At 39.0% G+C, this 13,754-nt stretch overlaps 1 protein-coding gene and 3 non-coding genes across 5 annotated transcripts in view; 1 reads left to right on the top strand and 3 right to left on the bottom strand.

Annotated features, from left to right (window-relative positions):
• LOC127987501 (protein NYNRIN-like) overlaps window positions 1-13,754 on the top strand; it is a 363,443-nt gene that overhangs the window by 54,932 nt on the left and 294,757 nt on the right. The gene's annotated exons all lie outside the window — the stretch shown is intronic.
• Window positions 4,360-4,478, bottom strand: LOC127995438 (5S ribosomal RNA). The gene has a single exon (XR_008168386.1). It is a non-coding gene; the product is annotated as a 5S ribosomal RNA (ribosomal RNA).
• On the bottom strand, window positions 8,942-9,060 carry LOC127995426 (5S ribosomal RNA). The gene has a single exon (XR_008168375.1). It is a non-coding gene; the product is annotated as a 5S ribosomal RNA (ribosomal RNA).
• LOC127995415 (5S ribosomal RNA) lies at window positions 13,526-13,644 on the bottom strand. Its single transcript, XR_008168364.1, has one exon. It is a non-coding gene; the product is annotated as a 5S ribosomal RNA (ribosomal RNA).

Below are 13,754 nucleotides of genomic sequence, written 5' to 3'. Positions count from 1 at the left end.
AGGAAGCAGACAGACTGGCTAAACCGACCGTCTGCTAGCTGCCTCCCGTCACAGAGGTCAGTTAATTCTCAGCACATAGAGACTCTTTCACCTAGATATCACACTATAGAGACTGTGTCTGTTCCCCGAACTAGAAAATACAAAAAATGTCCAAACCAAGTTAAGGTTAACAATTTAATTGAGGTTCAACAAATAAAAAACAAATGCAATATGGATAAACAAATGATAAAGATTGGCTTATTGATTATCAGATCCATTTCTACGAAAACAGTTTTTGTAAATAATATGATAACTGATCATAATATAGATGTGCTCTGTTTGACAGAAACTTGGCTAAAACCTGATGATTACATTATTTTAAATGAGTCCACCCCCCAAGATTACTGTTATAAACATGAGCCGCGTTTAAAAGGCAAAGGGGTAGGAGTTGCTTCAATTTATAACAACGTTTTTAGGATTTCTCAGAGGGCAGGCTTCAAGTATAACTCGTTTGAAGTAATGGTGCTTCATATAACATTATCCAGAGAAACCAATGTTAATGATAAATCCCCTGTTATGTTTGTACTGGCTACTGTATACAGGCCACCAGGGCACCATACAGACTTTATTAAAGAGTTTGGTGATTTTACATCCGAGTTAGTTCTGGCTGCAGATAAAGTCTTAATAGTTGGTGATTTTAATATCCATGTCGATAATGAAAAAGACGCATTGGGATCAGCATTTATAGACATTCTGAACTCTATTGGTGTTAGACAACATGTTTCAGGACCTACTCATTGTCGAAATCATACTCTAGATTTAATACTGTCACATGGAATTGATGTTGATAGTGTTGAAATTATTCAGCCAAGTGATGATATCTCAGATCATTATTTAGTTCTGTGTAAACTTCATATAGCCAAAATTGTAAATTCTACTTCTTGTTACAAGTATCGAAGAACCATCACTTCTACCACAAAAGACTGCTTTTTAAGTTATCTTCCTGATGTATCCAAATTCCTTAGCATATCCAAAACCTCAGAACAACTTGATGATGTAACAGAAACTATGGACTCTCTCTTTTCTAGCACTTTAAATACAGTTGCTCCTTTACGCTTAAGGAAGGTTAAGGAAAACAGTTTGACACCATGGTATAATGAGCATACTCGCACCCTAAAGAGAGCAGCCCGAAAAATGGAGCGCAGCTGGAGGAAAACAAAACTAGAGGTATTTCGTATTGCTTGGCGGGAAAGTAGCATATCCTATAGAAAAGCATTAAAACCTGCTAGATCTGATTACTTTTCTTCTCTTTTAGAAGAAAACAAACATAACCCCAGGTATTTATTCAATACAGTGGCTAAATTAACGAAAAATAAAGCCTCAACAAGTGTTGACATTTCCCAACACCACAACAGTAATGACTTTATGAACTACTTTACTTCTAAAATCGATACTATTAGAGATAAAATTGCAACCATTCAGCCGTCAGCTACCGTATCACATCAGACAGTGCACTATAGACCCCCTGAGGAACAGTTCCACTCATTCTCTACTATAGGAGAGGAAGAATTGTATAAACTTGTTAAATCATTTAAACCAACAACATGTATGTTAGACCCTATACCATCTAAGCTCTTAAAAGAGGTGTTTCCAGAAGTCATAGGTCCTCTTCTGACTATTATTAATTCCTCATTGTCATTAGGATATGTCCCCAAAACCTTCAAACTGGCTGTTATTAAGCCTCTCATAAAAAAGCCACAACTTGACCCCAGAGTACTTGTTAGTTATAGACCAATCTCGAATCTCCCTTTTCTGTCCAAGATACTAGAAAAGGTGGTATCCTCACAATTATATTCCTTCTTAGAGAATAATGGTATATGTGAGGATTTCCAGTCAGGATTTAGACCGTATCATAGTACTGAGACTGCTCTCCTTAGAGTTACAAATGATCTGCTCTTATCATCTGATCGTGGGTGTATCTCTCTATTAGTTTTATTGGATCTTAGTGCTGCGTTTGACACAATTGACCACAACATTCTTTTGCACAGACTTGAACACTTTGTTGGCATCAGTGGAAGTGCATTAGCATGGTTTAAATCGTACTTATATGACCGCCATCAGTTCGTAGCAGTGAATGAAGATGTATCATATCGATCACAAGTGCAGTATGGAGTACCTCAAGGCTCAGTACTAGGGCCGCTACTCTTCACGCTTTATATGCTACCCTTGGGAGATATCATCAGGAAACATGGTGTTAGCTTTCACTGTTATGCTGATGATACGCAGCTCTATATTTCCTCGCAGCCTGGTGAAACACACCAATTTGAAAAACTAATGGAATGCATAGTCGATATAAAAAATTGGATGACGAGTAATTTCTTACTGCTAAATTCAGAAAAAACAGAGGTGTTAATCATAGGGCCTAAAAACTCTGCTTGTAATAACCTAGAACACTGTCTAAGACTTGATGGTGGCTCTGTCAATTCTTCGTCATCAGTTAGGAACCTAGGTGTGCTACTTGATCGCAATCTTTCCTTAGAAAGACACGTTTCTAGCATTTGTAAAACTGCATTTTTACATCTCAAAAATATATCTAAATTACGGCCTATGCTCTCAATGTCAAATGCAGAAATGTTAATCCATGCATTTATGACTTCAAGGTTAGACTATTGTAATGCTTTATTGGGTGGTTGTTCTGCACGCTTGGTAAACAAACTACAGCTAGTCCAAAATGCAGCAGCAAGAGTTCTTACTAGTACCAGGAAGTATGACCATATTAGCCCGGTCCTGTCCACACTGCACTGGCTCCCTATCAAACATCGTATAGATTTAAAAATATTGCTTATTACTTATAAAGCCCTGAATGGTTTAGCACCTCGGTATTTGAATGAGCTCCTTTTACATTATACTCCTCTACGTCCGCTACGTTCTCAAAACTCAGGCAATTTGATAATACCTAGAATATCAAAATCAACTGCGGGCGGCAGATCCTTTTCCTATTTGGCGCCTAAACTCTGGAATAACCCACCTAACATTGTTCGGGAGGCAGACACACTCTTGCAGTTTAAATCTAGATTAAAGACCCATCTCTTTAACCTGGCATACACATAACATACTAATATGCTTTTAATATCCAAATCCGTTAAAGGATTTTTAGGCTGCATTAATTAGGTAAACCGGAACCGGAAACACTTCACATAACACCGTACTTTCTACATCATTAGAAGAATGGCATCTACGCTAATATTTGTCTGTTTCTCTCTTGTTCCGAGGTCACCGTGGCCACGAGATCCAGTCTGTGTCCAGATCAGAGGGTCACTGCAGTCACCCGGATCCAGTACGTATCCAGACCAGATGGTGGATCAGCACCTAGAAAGGACCTCTACTGCCCTGAAAGACAGCGGAGACCAGGACAACTAGAGCCCCAGATACAGATCCCCTGTAAAGACCTTGTCTCAGAGGAACACCAGGACAAGACCACAGGAAACAGATGATTCTTCTGCACAATCTGATTTTGCTGCAGCCTGGAATTGAATTACTGGTTTTCGTCTGGTCAGAGGAGAACTGACCCCCCAACTGAGCCTGGTTTCTCCCAAGGTTTTTTTCTCCATTCTGTCACCGATGGAGTTTCGGTTCCTTGCCGCTGTCGCCTCTGGCTTGCTTAGTTGGGGTCACTTCATCTACAGCGATATCATTGACTTGATTGCAAATAAAAACAGACACTATTTCAACTGAACAGAGATGACATAGCTGAATTCAATGATGAACTGTCTTTAACTATCATTTTGCATTATTGAGACACTGTTTTCCAAATGAATGTTGTTCAGTGCTTTGACGCAATGTATTTTGTTTAAAGCACTATATAAATAAAGGTGATTGATTGATTGATTGAAGAGAGGGCTATTTAAAGAACAGCCAATCTTATCGCCAGTACATTATATAAGTAGGAAAGAAAACCCAAAAGCTTAAAGCACCTGGTATTCCTAGGCAGTCTCTCATAAAAGTACTAACCAGACCTAAACCTGCTAAGATTCAGAGATCGGGCATTGACTTTTTTTTTTTTTTTTTTTATGAAAGATTATTATATAATTCGTGAAATTTTCCAAAAAGATTAAAGCACCTGGTATTCCCAGGCAGTCTCCCATCCATGTACTAACCAGGCCCAAACCTGCAAATATTCAGAGATCGGCATTGACTCTATTTTTTGGCAAAATTATTATATACTAAGTGAAAAATGTCCAAAAAGCTTACAGCACCTGGTATTCCCAGGCAGTCTCCCATCCATGTACTAACCAGGCCCAAACCTGCTAATATTCAGAGATCGGCATTGACTCTATTTTTTGGCAAAATTATTATATACTAAGTGAAAAATTTCCAAAAAGCTTACAGCACCTGGTATTCCCAGGCGGTCTCCCATCCAAGTACTAACCAGGCCCAAACCTGCTTAGCTTCCGAGATCAGACGAGATCGGGCATAGCCAGGTTGGTATGGCCGTAAGCGAAGTCTGCTGCAAAGAGTGCTGCTGAAGAAGTGGTGCTGCTCTTCTGTCTAGAAATATGGCAAATAGTCTTAGTGTTTATACTTGACTAACTGGGGCCCAGGTCAGGAAGCAGACAGACTGGCTAAACCGACCGTCTGCTAGCTGCCTCCCGTCACAGAGGTCAGTTAATTCTCAGCACATAGAGACTCTTTCACCTAGATATCACACTATAGAGACTGTGTCTGTTCCCCGAACTAGAAAATACAAAAAATGTCCAAACCAAGTTAAGGTTAACAATTTAATTGAGGTTCAACAAATAAAAAACAAATGCAATATGGATAAACAAATGATAAAGATTGGCTTATTGATTATCAGATCCATTTCTACGAAAACAGTTTTTGTAAATAATATGATAACTGATCATAATATAGATGTGCTCTGTTTGACAGAAACTTGGCTAAAACCTGATGATTACATTATTTTAAATGAGTCCACCCCCCAAGATTACTGTTATAAACATGAGCCGTGTTTAAAAGGCAAAGGGGTAGGAGTTGCTTCAATTTATAACAACGTTTTTAGGATTTCTCAGAGGGCAGGCTTCAAGTATAACTCGTTTGAAGTAATGGTGCTTCATATAACATTATCCAGAGAAACCAATGTTAATGATAAATCCCCTGTTATGTTTGTACTGGCTACTGTATACAGGCCACCAGGGCACCATACAGACTTTATTAAAGAGTTTGGTGATTTTACATCCGAGTTAGTTCTGGCTGCAGATAAAGTCTTAATAGTTGGTGATTTTAATATCCATGTCGATAATGAAAAAGACGCATTGGGATCAGCATTTATAGACATTCTGAACTCTATTGGTGTTAGACAACATGTTTCAGGACCTACTCATTGTCGAAATCATACTCTAGATTTAATACTGTCACATGGAATTGATGTTGATAGTGTTGAAATTATTCAGCCAAGTGATGATATCTCAGATCATTATTTAGTTCTGTGTAAACTTCATATAGCCAAAATTGTAAATTCTACTTCTTGTTACAAGTATCGAAGAACCATCACTTCTACCACAAAAGACTGCTTTTTAAGTTATCTTCCTGATGTATCCAAATTCCTTAGCATATCCAAAACCTCAGAACAACTTGATGATGTAACAGAAACTATGGACTCTCTCTTTTCTAGCACTTTAAATACAGTTGCTCCTTTACGCTTAAGGAAGGTTAAGGAAAACAGTTTGACACCATGGTATAATGAGCATACTCGCACCCTAAAGAGAGCAGCCCGAAAAATGGAGCGCAGCTGGAGGAAAACAAAACTAGAGGTATTTCGTATTGCTTGGCGGGAAAGTAGCATATCCTATAGAAAAGCATTAAAACCTGCTAGATCTGATTACTTTTCTTCTCTTTTAGAAGAAAACAAACATAACCCCAGGTATTTATTCAATACAGTGGCTAAATTAACGAAAAATAAAGCCTCAACAAGTGTTGACATTTCCCAACACCACAACAGTAATGACTTTATGAACTACTTTACTTCTAAAATCGATACTATTAGAGATAAAATTGCAACCATTCAGCCGTCAGCTACCGTATCACATCAGACAGTGCACTATAGACCCCCTGAGGAACAGTTCCACTCATTCTCTACTATAGGAGAGGAAGAATTGTATAAACTTGTTAAATCATTTAAACCAACAACATGTATGTTAGACCCTATACCATCTAAGCTCTTAAAAGAGGTGTTTCCAGAAGTCATAGGTCCTCTTCTGACTATTATTAATTCCTCATTGTCATTAGGATATGTCCCCAAAACCTTCAAACTGGCTGTTATTAAGCCTCTCATAAAAAAGCCACAACTTGACCCCAGAGTACTTGTTAGTTATAGACCAATCTCGAATCTCCCTTTTCTGTCCAAGATACTAGAAAAGGTGGTATCCTCACAATTATATTCCTTCTTAGAGAATAATGGTATATGTGAGGATTTCCAGTCAGGATTTAGACCGTATCATAGTACTGAGACTGCTCTCCTTAGAGTTACAAATGATCTGCTCTTATCATCTGATCGTGGGTGTATCTCTCTATTAGTTTTATTGGATCTTAGTGCTGCGTTTGACACAATTGACCACAACATTCTTTTGCACAGACTTGAACACTTTGTTGGCATCAGTGGAAGTGCATTAGCATGGTTTAAATCGTACTTATATGACCGCCATCAGTTCGTAGCAGTGAATGAAGATGTATCATATCGATCACAAGTGCAGTATGGAGTACCTCAAGGCTCAGTACTAGGGCCGCTACTCTTCACGCTTTATATGCTACCCTTGGGAGATATCATCAGGAAACATGGTGTTAGCTTTCACTGTTATGCTGATGATACGCAGCTCTATATTTCCTCGCAGCCTGGTGAAACACACCAATTTGAAAAACTAATGGAATGCATAGTCGATATAAAAAATTGGATGACGAGTAATTTCTTACTGCTAAATTCAGAAAAAACAGAGGTGTTAATCATAGGGCCTAAAAACTCTGCTTGTAATAACCTAGAACACTGTCTAAGACTTGATGGTGGCTCTGTCAATTCTTCGTCATCAGTTAGGAACCTAGGTGTGCTACTTGATCGCAATCTTTCCTTAGAAAGACACGTTTCTAGCATTTGTAAAACTGCATTTTTACATCTCAAAAATATATCTAAATTACGGCCTATGCTCTCAATGTCAAATGCAGAAATGTTAATCCATGCATTTATGACTTCAAGGTTAGACTATTGTAATGCTTTATTGGGTGGTTGTTCTGCACGCTTGGTAAACAAACTACAGCTAGTCCAAAATGCAGCAGCAAGAGTTCTTACTAGTACCAGGAAGTATGACCATATTAGCCCGGTCCTGTCCACACTGCACTGGCTCCCTATCAAACATCGTATAGATTTAAAAATATTGCTTATTACTTATAAAGCCCTGAATGGTTTAGCACCTCGGTATTTGAATGAGCTCCTTTTACATTATACTCCTCTACGTCCGCTACGTTCTCAAAACTCAGGCAATTTGATAATACCTAGAATATCAAAATCAACTGCGGGCGGCAGATCCTTTTCCTATTTGGCGCCTAAACTCTGGAATAACCCACCTAACATTGTTCGGGAGGCAGACACACTCTTGCAGTTTAAATCTAGATTAAAGACCCATCTCTTTAACCTGGCATACACATAACATACTAATATGCTTTTAATATCCAAATCCGTTAAAGGATTTTTAGGCTGCATTAATTAGGTAAACTGGAACCGGAAACACTTCACATAACACCGTACTTTCTACATCATTAGAAGAATGGCATCTACGCTAATATTTGTCTGTTTCTCTCTTGTTCCGAGGTCACCGTGGCCACGAGATCCAGTCTGTGTCCAGATCAGAGGGTCACTGCAGTCACCCGGATCCAGTACGTATCCAGACCAGATGGTGGATCAGCACCTAGAAAGGACCTCTACTGCCCTGAAAGACAGCGGAGACCAGGACAACTAGAGCCCCAGATACAGATCCCCTGTAAAGACCTTGTCTCAGAGGAACACCAGGACAAGACCACAGGAAACAGATGATTCTTCTGCACAATCTGATTTTGCTGCAGCCTGGAATTGAATTACTGGTTTTCGTCTGGTCAGAGGAGAACTGACCCCCCAACTGAGCCTGGTTTCTCCCAAGGTTTTTTTCTCCATTCTGTCACCGATGGAGTTTCGGTTCCTTGCCGCTGTCGCCTCTGGCTTGCTTAGTTGGGGTCACTTCATCTACAGCGATATCATTGACTTGATTGCAAATAAAAACAGACACTATTTCAACTGAACAGAGATGACATAGCTGAATTCAATGATGAACTGTCTTTAACTATCATTTTGCATTATTGAGACACTGTTTTCCAAATGAATGTTGTTCAGTGCTTTGACGCAATGTATTTTGTTTAAAGCACTATATAAATAAAGGTGATTGATTGATTGATTGAAGAGAGGGCTATTTAAAGAACAGCCAATCTTATCGCCAGTACATTATATAAGTAGGAAAGAAAACCCAAAAGCTTAAAGCACCTGGTATTCCTAGGCAGTCTCTCATAAAAGTACTAACCAGACCTAAACCTGCTAAGATTCAGAGATCGGGCATTGACTTTTTTTTTTTTTTTTTTATGAAAGATTATTATATAATTCGTGAAATTTTCCAAAAAGATTAAAGCACCTGGTATTCCCAGGCAGTCTCCCATCCATGTACTAACCAGGCCCAAACCTGCAAATATTCAGAGATCGGCATTGACTCTATTTTTTGGCAAAATTATTATATACTAAGTGAAAAATGTCCAAAAAGCTTACAGCACCTGGTATTCCCAGGCAGTCTCCCATCCATGTACTAACCAGGCCCAAACCTGCTAATATTCAGAGATCGGCATTGACTCTATTTTTTGGCAAAATTATTATATACTAAGTGAAAAATTTCCAAAAAGCTTACAGCACCTGGTATTCCCAGGCGGTCTCCCATCCAAGTACTAACCAGGCCCAAACCTGCTTAGCTTCCGAGATCAGACGAGATCGGGCATAGCCAGGTTGGTATGGCCGTAAGCGAAGTCTGCTGCAAAGAGTGCTGCTGAAGAAGTGGTGCTGCTCTTCTGTCTAGAAATATGGCAAATAGTCTTAGTGTTTATACTTGACTAACTGGGGCCCAGGTCAGGAAGCAGACAGACTGGCTAAACCGACCGTCTGCTAGCTGCCTCCCGTCACAGAGGTCAGTTAATTCTCAGCACATAGAGACTCTTTCACCTAGATATCACACTATAGAGACTGTGTCTGTTCCCCGAACTAGAAAATACAAAAAATGTCCAAACCAAGTTAAGGTTAACAATTTAATTGAGGTTCAACAAATAAAAAACAAATGCAATATGGATAAACAAATGATAAAGATTGGCTTATTGATTATCAGATCCATTTCTACGAAAACAGTTTTTGTAAATAATATGATAACTGATCATAATATAGATGTGCTCTGTTTGACAGAAACTTGGCTAAAACCTGATGATTACATTATTTTAAATGAGTCCACCCCCCAAGATTACTGTTATAAACATGAGCCGCGTTTAAAAGGCAAAGGGGTAGGAGTTGCTTCAATTTATAACAACGTTTTTAGGATTTCTCAGAGGGCAGGCTTCAAGTATAACTCGTTTGAAGTAATGGTGCTTCATATAACATTATCCAGAGAAACCAATGTTAATGATAAATCCCCTGTTATGTTTGTACTGGCTACTGTATACAGGCCACCAGGGCACCATACAGACTTTATTAAAGAGTTTGGTGATTTTACATCCGAGTTAGTTCTGGCTGCAGATAAAGTCTTAATAGTTGGTGATTTTAATATCCATGTCGATAATGAAAAAGACGCATTGGGATCAGCATTTATAGACATTCTGAACTCTATTGGTGTTAGACAACATGTTTCAGGACCTACTCATTGTCGAAATCATACTCTAGATTTAATACTGTCACATGGAATTGATGTTGATAGTGTTGAAATTATTCAGCCAAGTGATGATATCTCAGATCATTATTTAGTTCTGTGTAAACTTCATATAGCCAAAATTGTAAATTCTACTTCTTGTTACAAGTATCGAAGAACCATCACTTCTACCACAAAAGACTGCTTTTTAAGTTATCTTCCTGATGTATCCAAATTCCTTAGCATATCCAAAACCTCAGAACAACTTGATGATGTAACAGAAACTATGGACTCTCTCTTTTCTAGCACTTTAAATACAGTTGCTCCTTTACGCTTAAGGAAGGTTAAGGAAAACAGTTTGACACCATGGTATAATGAGCATACTCGCACCCTAAAGAGAGCAGCCCGAAAAATGGAGCGCAGCTGGAGGAAAACAAAACTAGAGGTATTTCGTATTGCTTGGCGGGAAAGTAGCATATCCTATAGAAAAGCATTAAAACCTGCTAGATCTGATTACTTTTCTTCTCTTTTAGAAGAAAACAAACATAACCCCAGGTATTTATTCAATACAGTGGCTAAATTAACGAAAAATAAAGCCTCAACAAGTGTTGACATTTCCCAACACCACAACAGTAATGACTTTATGAACTACTTTACTTCTAAAATCGATACTATTAGAGATAAAATTGCAACCATTCAGCCGTCAGCTACCGTATCACATCAGACAGTGCACTATAGACCCCCTGAGGAACAGTTCCACTCATTCTCTACTATAGGAGAGGAAGAATTGTATAAACTTGTTAAATCATTTAAACCAACAACATGTATGTTAGACCCTATACCATCTAAGCTCTTAAAAGAGCTGTTTCCAGAAGTCATAGGTCCTCTTCTGACTATTATTAATTCCTCATTGTCATTAGGATATGTCCCCAAAACCTTCAAACTGGCTGTTATTAAGCCTCTCATAAAAAAGCCACAACTTGACCCCAGAGTACTTGTTAGTTATAGACCAATCTCGAATCTCCCTTTTCTGTCCAAGATACTAGAAAAGGTGGTATCCTCACAATTATATTCCTTCTTAGAGAATAATGGTATATGTGAGGATTTCCAGTCAGGATTTAGACCGTATCATAGTACTGAGACTGCTCTCCTTAGAGTTACAAATGATCTGCTCTTATCATCTGATCGTGGGTGTATCTCTCTATTAGTTTTATTGGATCTTAGTGCTGCGTTTGACACAATTGACCACAACATTCTTTTGCACAGACTTGAACACTTTGTTGGCATCAGTGGAAGTGCATTAGCATGGTTTAAATCATACTTATATGACCGCCATCAGTTCGTAGCAGTGAATGAAGATGTATCATATCGATCACAAGTGCAGTATGGAGTACCTCAAGGCTCAGTACTAGGGCCGCTACTCTTCACGCTTTATATGCTACCCTTGGGAGATATCATCAGGAAACATGGTGTTAGCTTTCACTGTTATGCTGATGATACGCAGCTCTATATTTCCTCGCAGCCTGGTGAAACACACCAATTTGAAAAACTAATGGAATGCATAGTCGATATAAAAAATTGGATGACGAGTAATTTCTTACTGCTAAATTCAGAAAAAACAGAGGTGTTAATCATAGGGCCTAAAAACTCTGGTTGTAATAACCTAGAACACTGTCTAAGACTTGATGGTGGCTCTGTCAATTCTTCGTCATCAGTTAGGAACCTAGGTGTGCTACTTGATCGCAATCTTTCCTTAGAAAGACACGTTTCTAGCATTTGTAAAACTGCATTTTTACATCTCAAAAATATATCTAAATTACGGCCTATGCTCTCAATGTCAAATGCAGAAATGTTAATCCATGCATTTATGACTTCAAGGTTAGACTATTGTAATGCTTTATTGGGTGGTTGTTCTGCACGCTTGGTAAACAAACTACAGCTAGTCCAAAATGCAGCAGCAAGAGTTCTTACTAGTACCAGGAAGTATGACCATATTAGCCCGGTCCTGTCCACACTGCACTGGCTCCCTATCAAACATCGTATAGATTTAAAAATATTGCTTATTACTTATAAAGCCCTGAATGGTTTAGCACCTCGGTATTTGAATGAGCTCCTTTTACATTATACTCCTCTACGTCCGCTACGTTCTCAAAACTCAGGCAATTTGATAATACCTAGAATATCAAAATCAACTGCGGGCGGCAGATCCTTTTCCTATTTGGCGCCTAAACTCTGGAATAACCCACCTAACATTGTTCGGGAGGCAGACACACTCTTGCAGTTTAAATCTAGATTAAAGACCCATCTCTTTAACCTGGCATACACATAACATACTAATATGCTTTTAATATCCAAATCCGTTAAAGGATTTTTAGGCTGCATTAATTAGGTAAACTGGAACCGGAAACACTTCACATAACACCGTACTTTCTACATCATTAGAAGAATGGCATCTACGCTAATATTTGTCTGTTTCTCTCTTGTTCCGAGGTCACCGTGGCCACGAGATCCAGTCTGTGTCCAGATCAGAGGGTCACTGCAGTCACCCGGATCCAGTACGTATCCAGACCAGATGGTGGATCAGCACCTAGAAAGGACCTCTACTGCCCTGAAAGACAGCGGAGACCAGGACAACTAGAGCCCCAGATACAGATCCCCTGTAAAGACCTTGTCTCAGAGGAACACCAGGACAAGACCACAGGAAACAGATGATTCTTCTGCACAATCTGATTTTGCTGCAGCCTGGAATTGAATTACTGGTTTTCGTCTGGTCAGAGGAGAACTGACCCCCCAACTGAGCCTGGTTTCTCCCAAGGTTTTTTTCTCCATTCTGTCACCGATGGAGTTTCGGTTCCTTGCCGCTGTCGCCTCTGGCTTGCTTAGTTGGGATCACTTCATCTACAGCGATATCATTGACTTGATTGCAAATAAAAACAGACACTATTTCAACTGAACAGAGATGACATAGCTGAATTCAATGATGAACTGTCTTTAACTATCATTTTGCATTATTGAGACACTGTTTTCCAAATGAATGTTGTTCAGTGCTTTGACGTAATGTAATTTGTTTAAAGCACTATATAAATAAAGGTGATTGATTGATTGATTGAAGAGAGGGCTATTTAAAGAACAGCCAATCTTATCGCCAGTACATTATATAAGTAGGAAAGAAAACCCAAAAGCTTAAAGCACCTGGTATTCCTAGGCAGTCTCTCATAAAAGTACTAACCAGACCTAAACCTGCTAAGATTCAGAGATCGGGCATTGACTTTTTTTTTTTTTTTTTTTTATGAAAGATTATTATATAATTCGTGAAATTTTCCAAAAAGATTAAAGCACCTGGTATTCCCAGGCAGTCTCCCATCCATGTACTAACCAGGCCCAAACCTGCAAATATTCAGAGATCGGCATTGACTCTATTTTTTGGCAAAATTATTATATACTAAGTGAAAAATGTCCAAAAAGCTTACAGCACCTGGTATTCCCAGGCAGTCTCCCATCCATGTACTAACCAGGCCCAAACCTGCTAATATTCAGAGATCGGCATTGACTCTATTTTTTGGCAAAATTATTATATACTAAGTGAAAAATTTCCAAAAAGCTTACAGCACCTGGTATTCCCAGGCGGTCTCCCATCCAAGTACTAACCAGGCCCAAACCTGCTTAGCTTCCGAGATCAGACGAGATCGGGCATAGCCAGGTTGGTATGGCCGTAAGCGAAGTCTGCTGCAAAGAGTGCTGCTGAAGAAGTGGTGCTGCTCTTCTGTCTAGAAATATGGCAAATAGTCTTAGTGTTTATACTTGACTAACTGGGGCCCAGGTCAGGAA

This window comes from Carassius gibelio, chromosome B22 (assembly GCF_023724105.1).
Source record: "Carassius gibelio isolate Cgi1373 ecotype wild population from Czech Republic chromosome B22, carGib1.2-hapl.c, whole genome shotgun sequence".
Taxonomy (NCBI): Eukaryota; Metazoa; Chordata; class Actinopteri; order Cypriniformes; family Cyprinidae; genus Carassius; species Carassius gibelio.
Note: the sequence above shows the minus strand (reverse complement) of the source record. Positions and strands in the feature narration are given on the sequence as shown.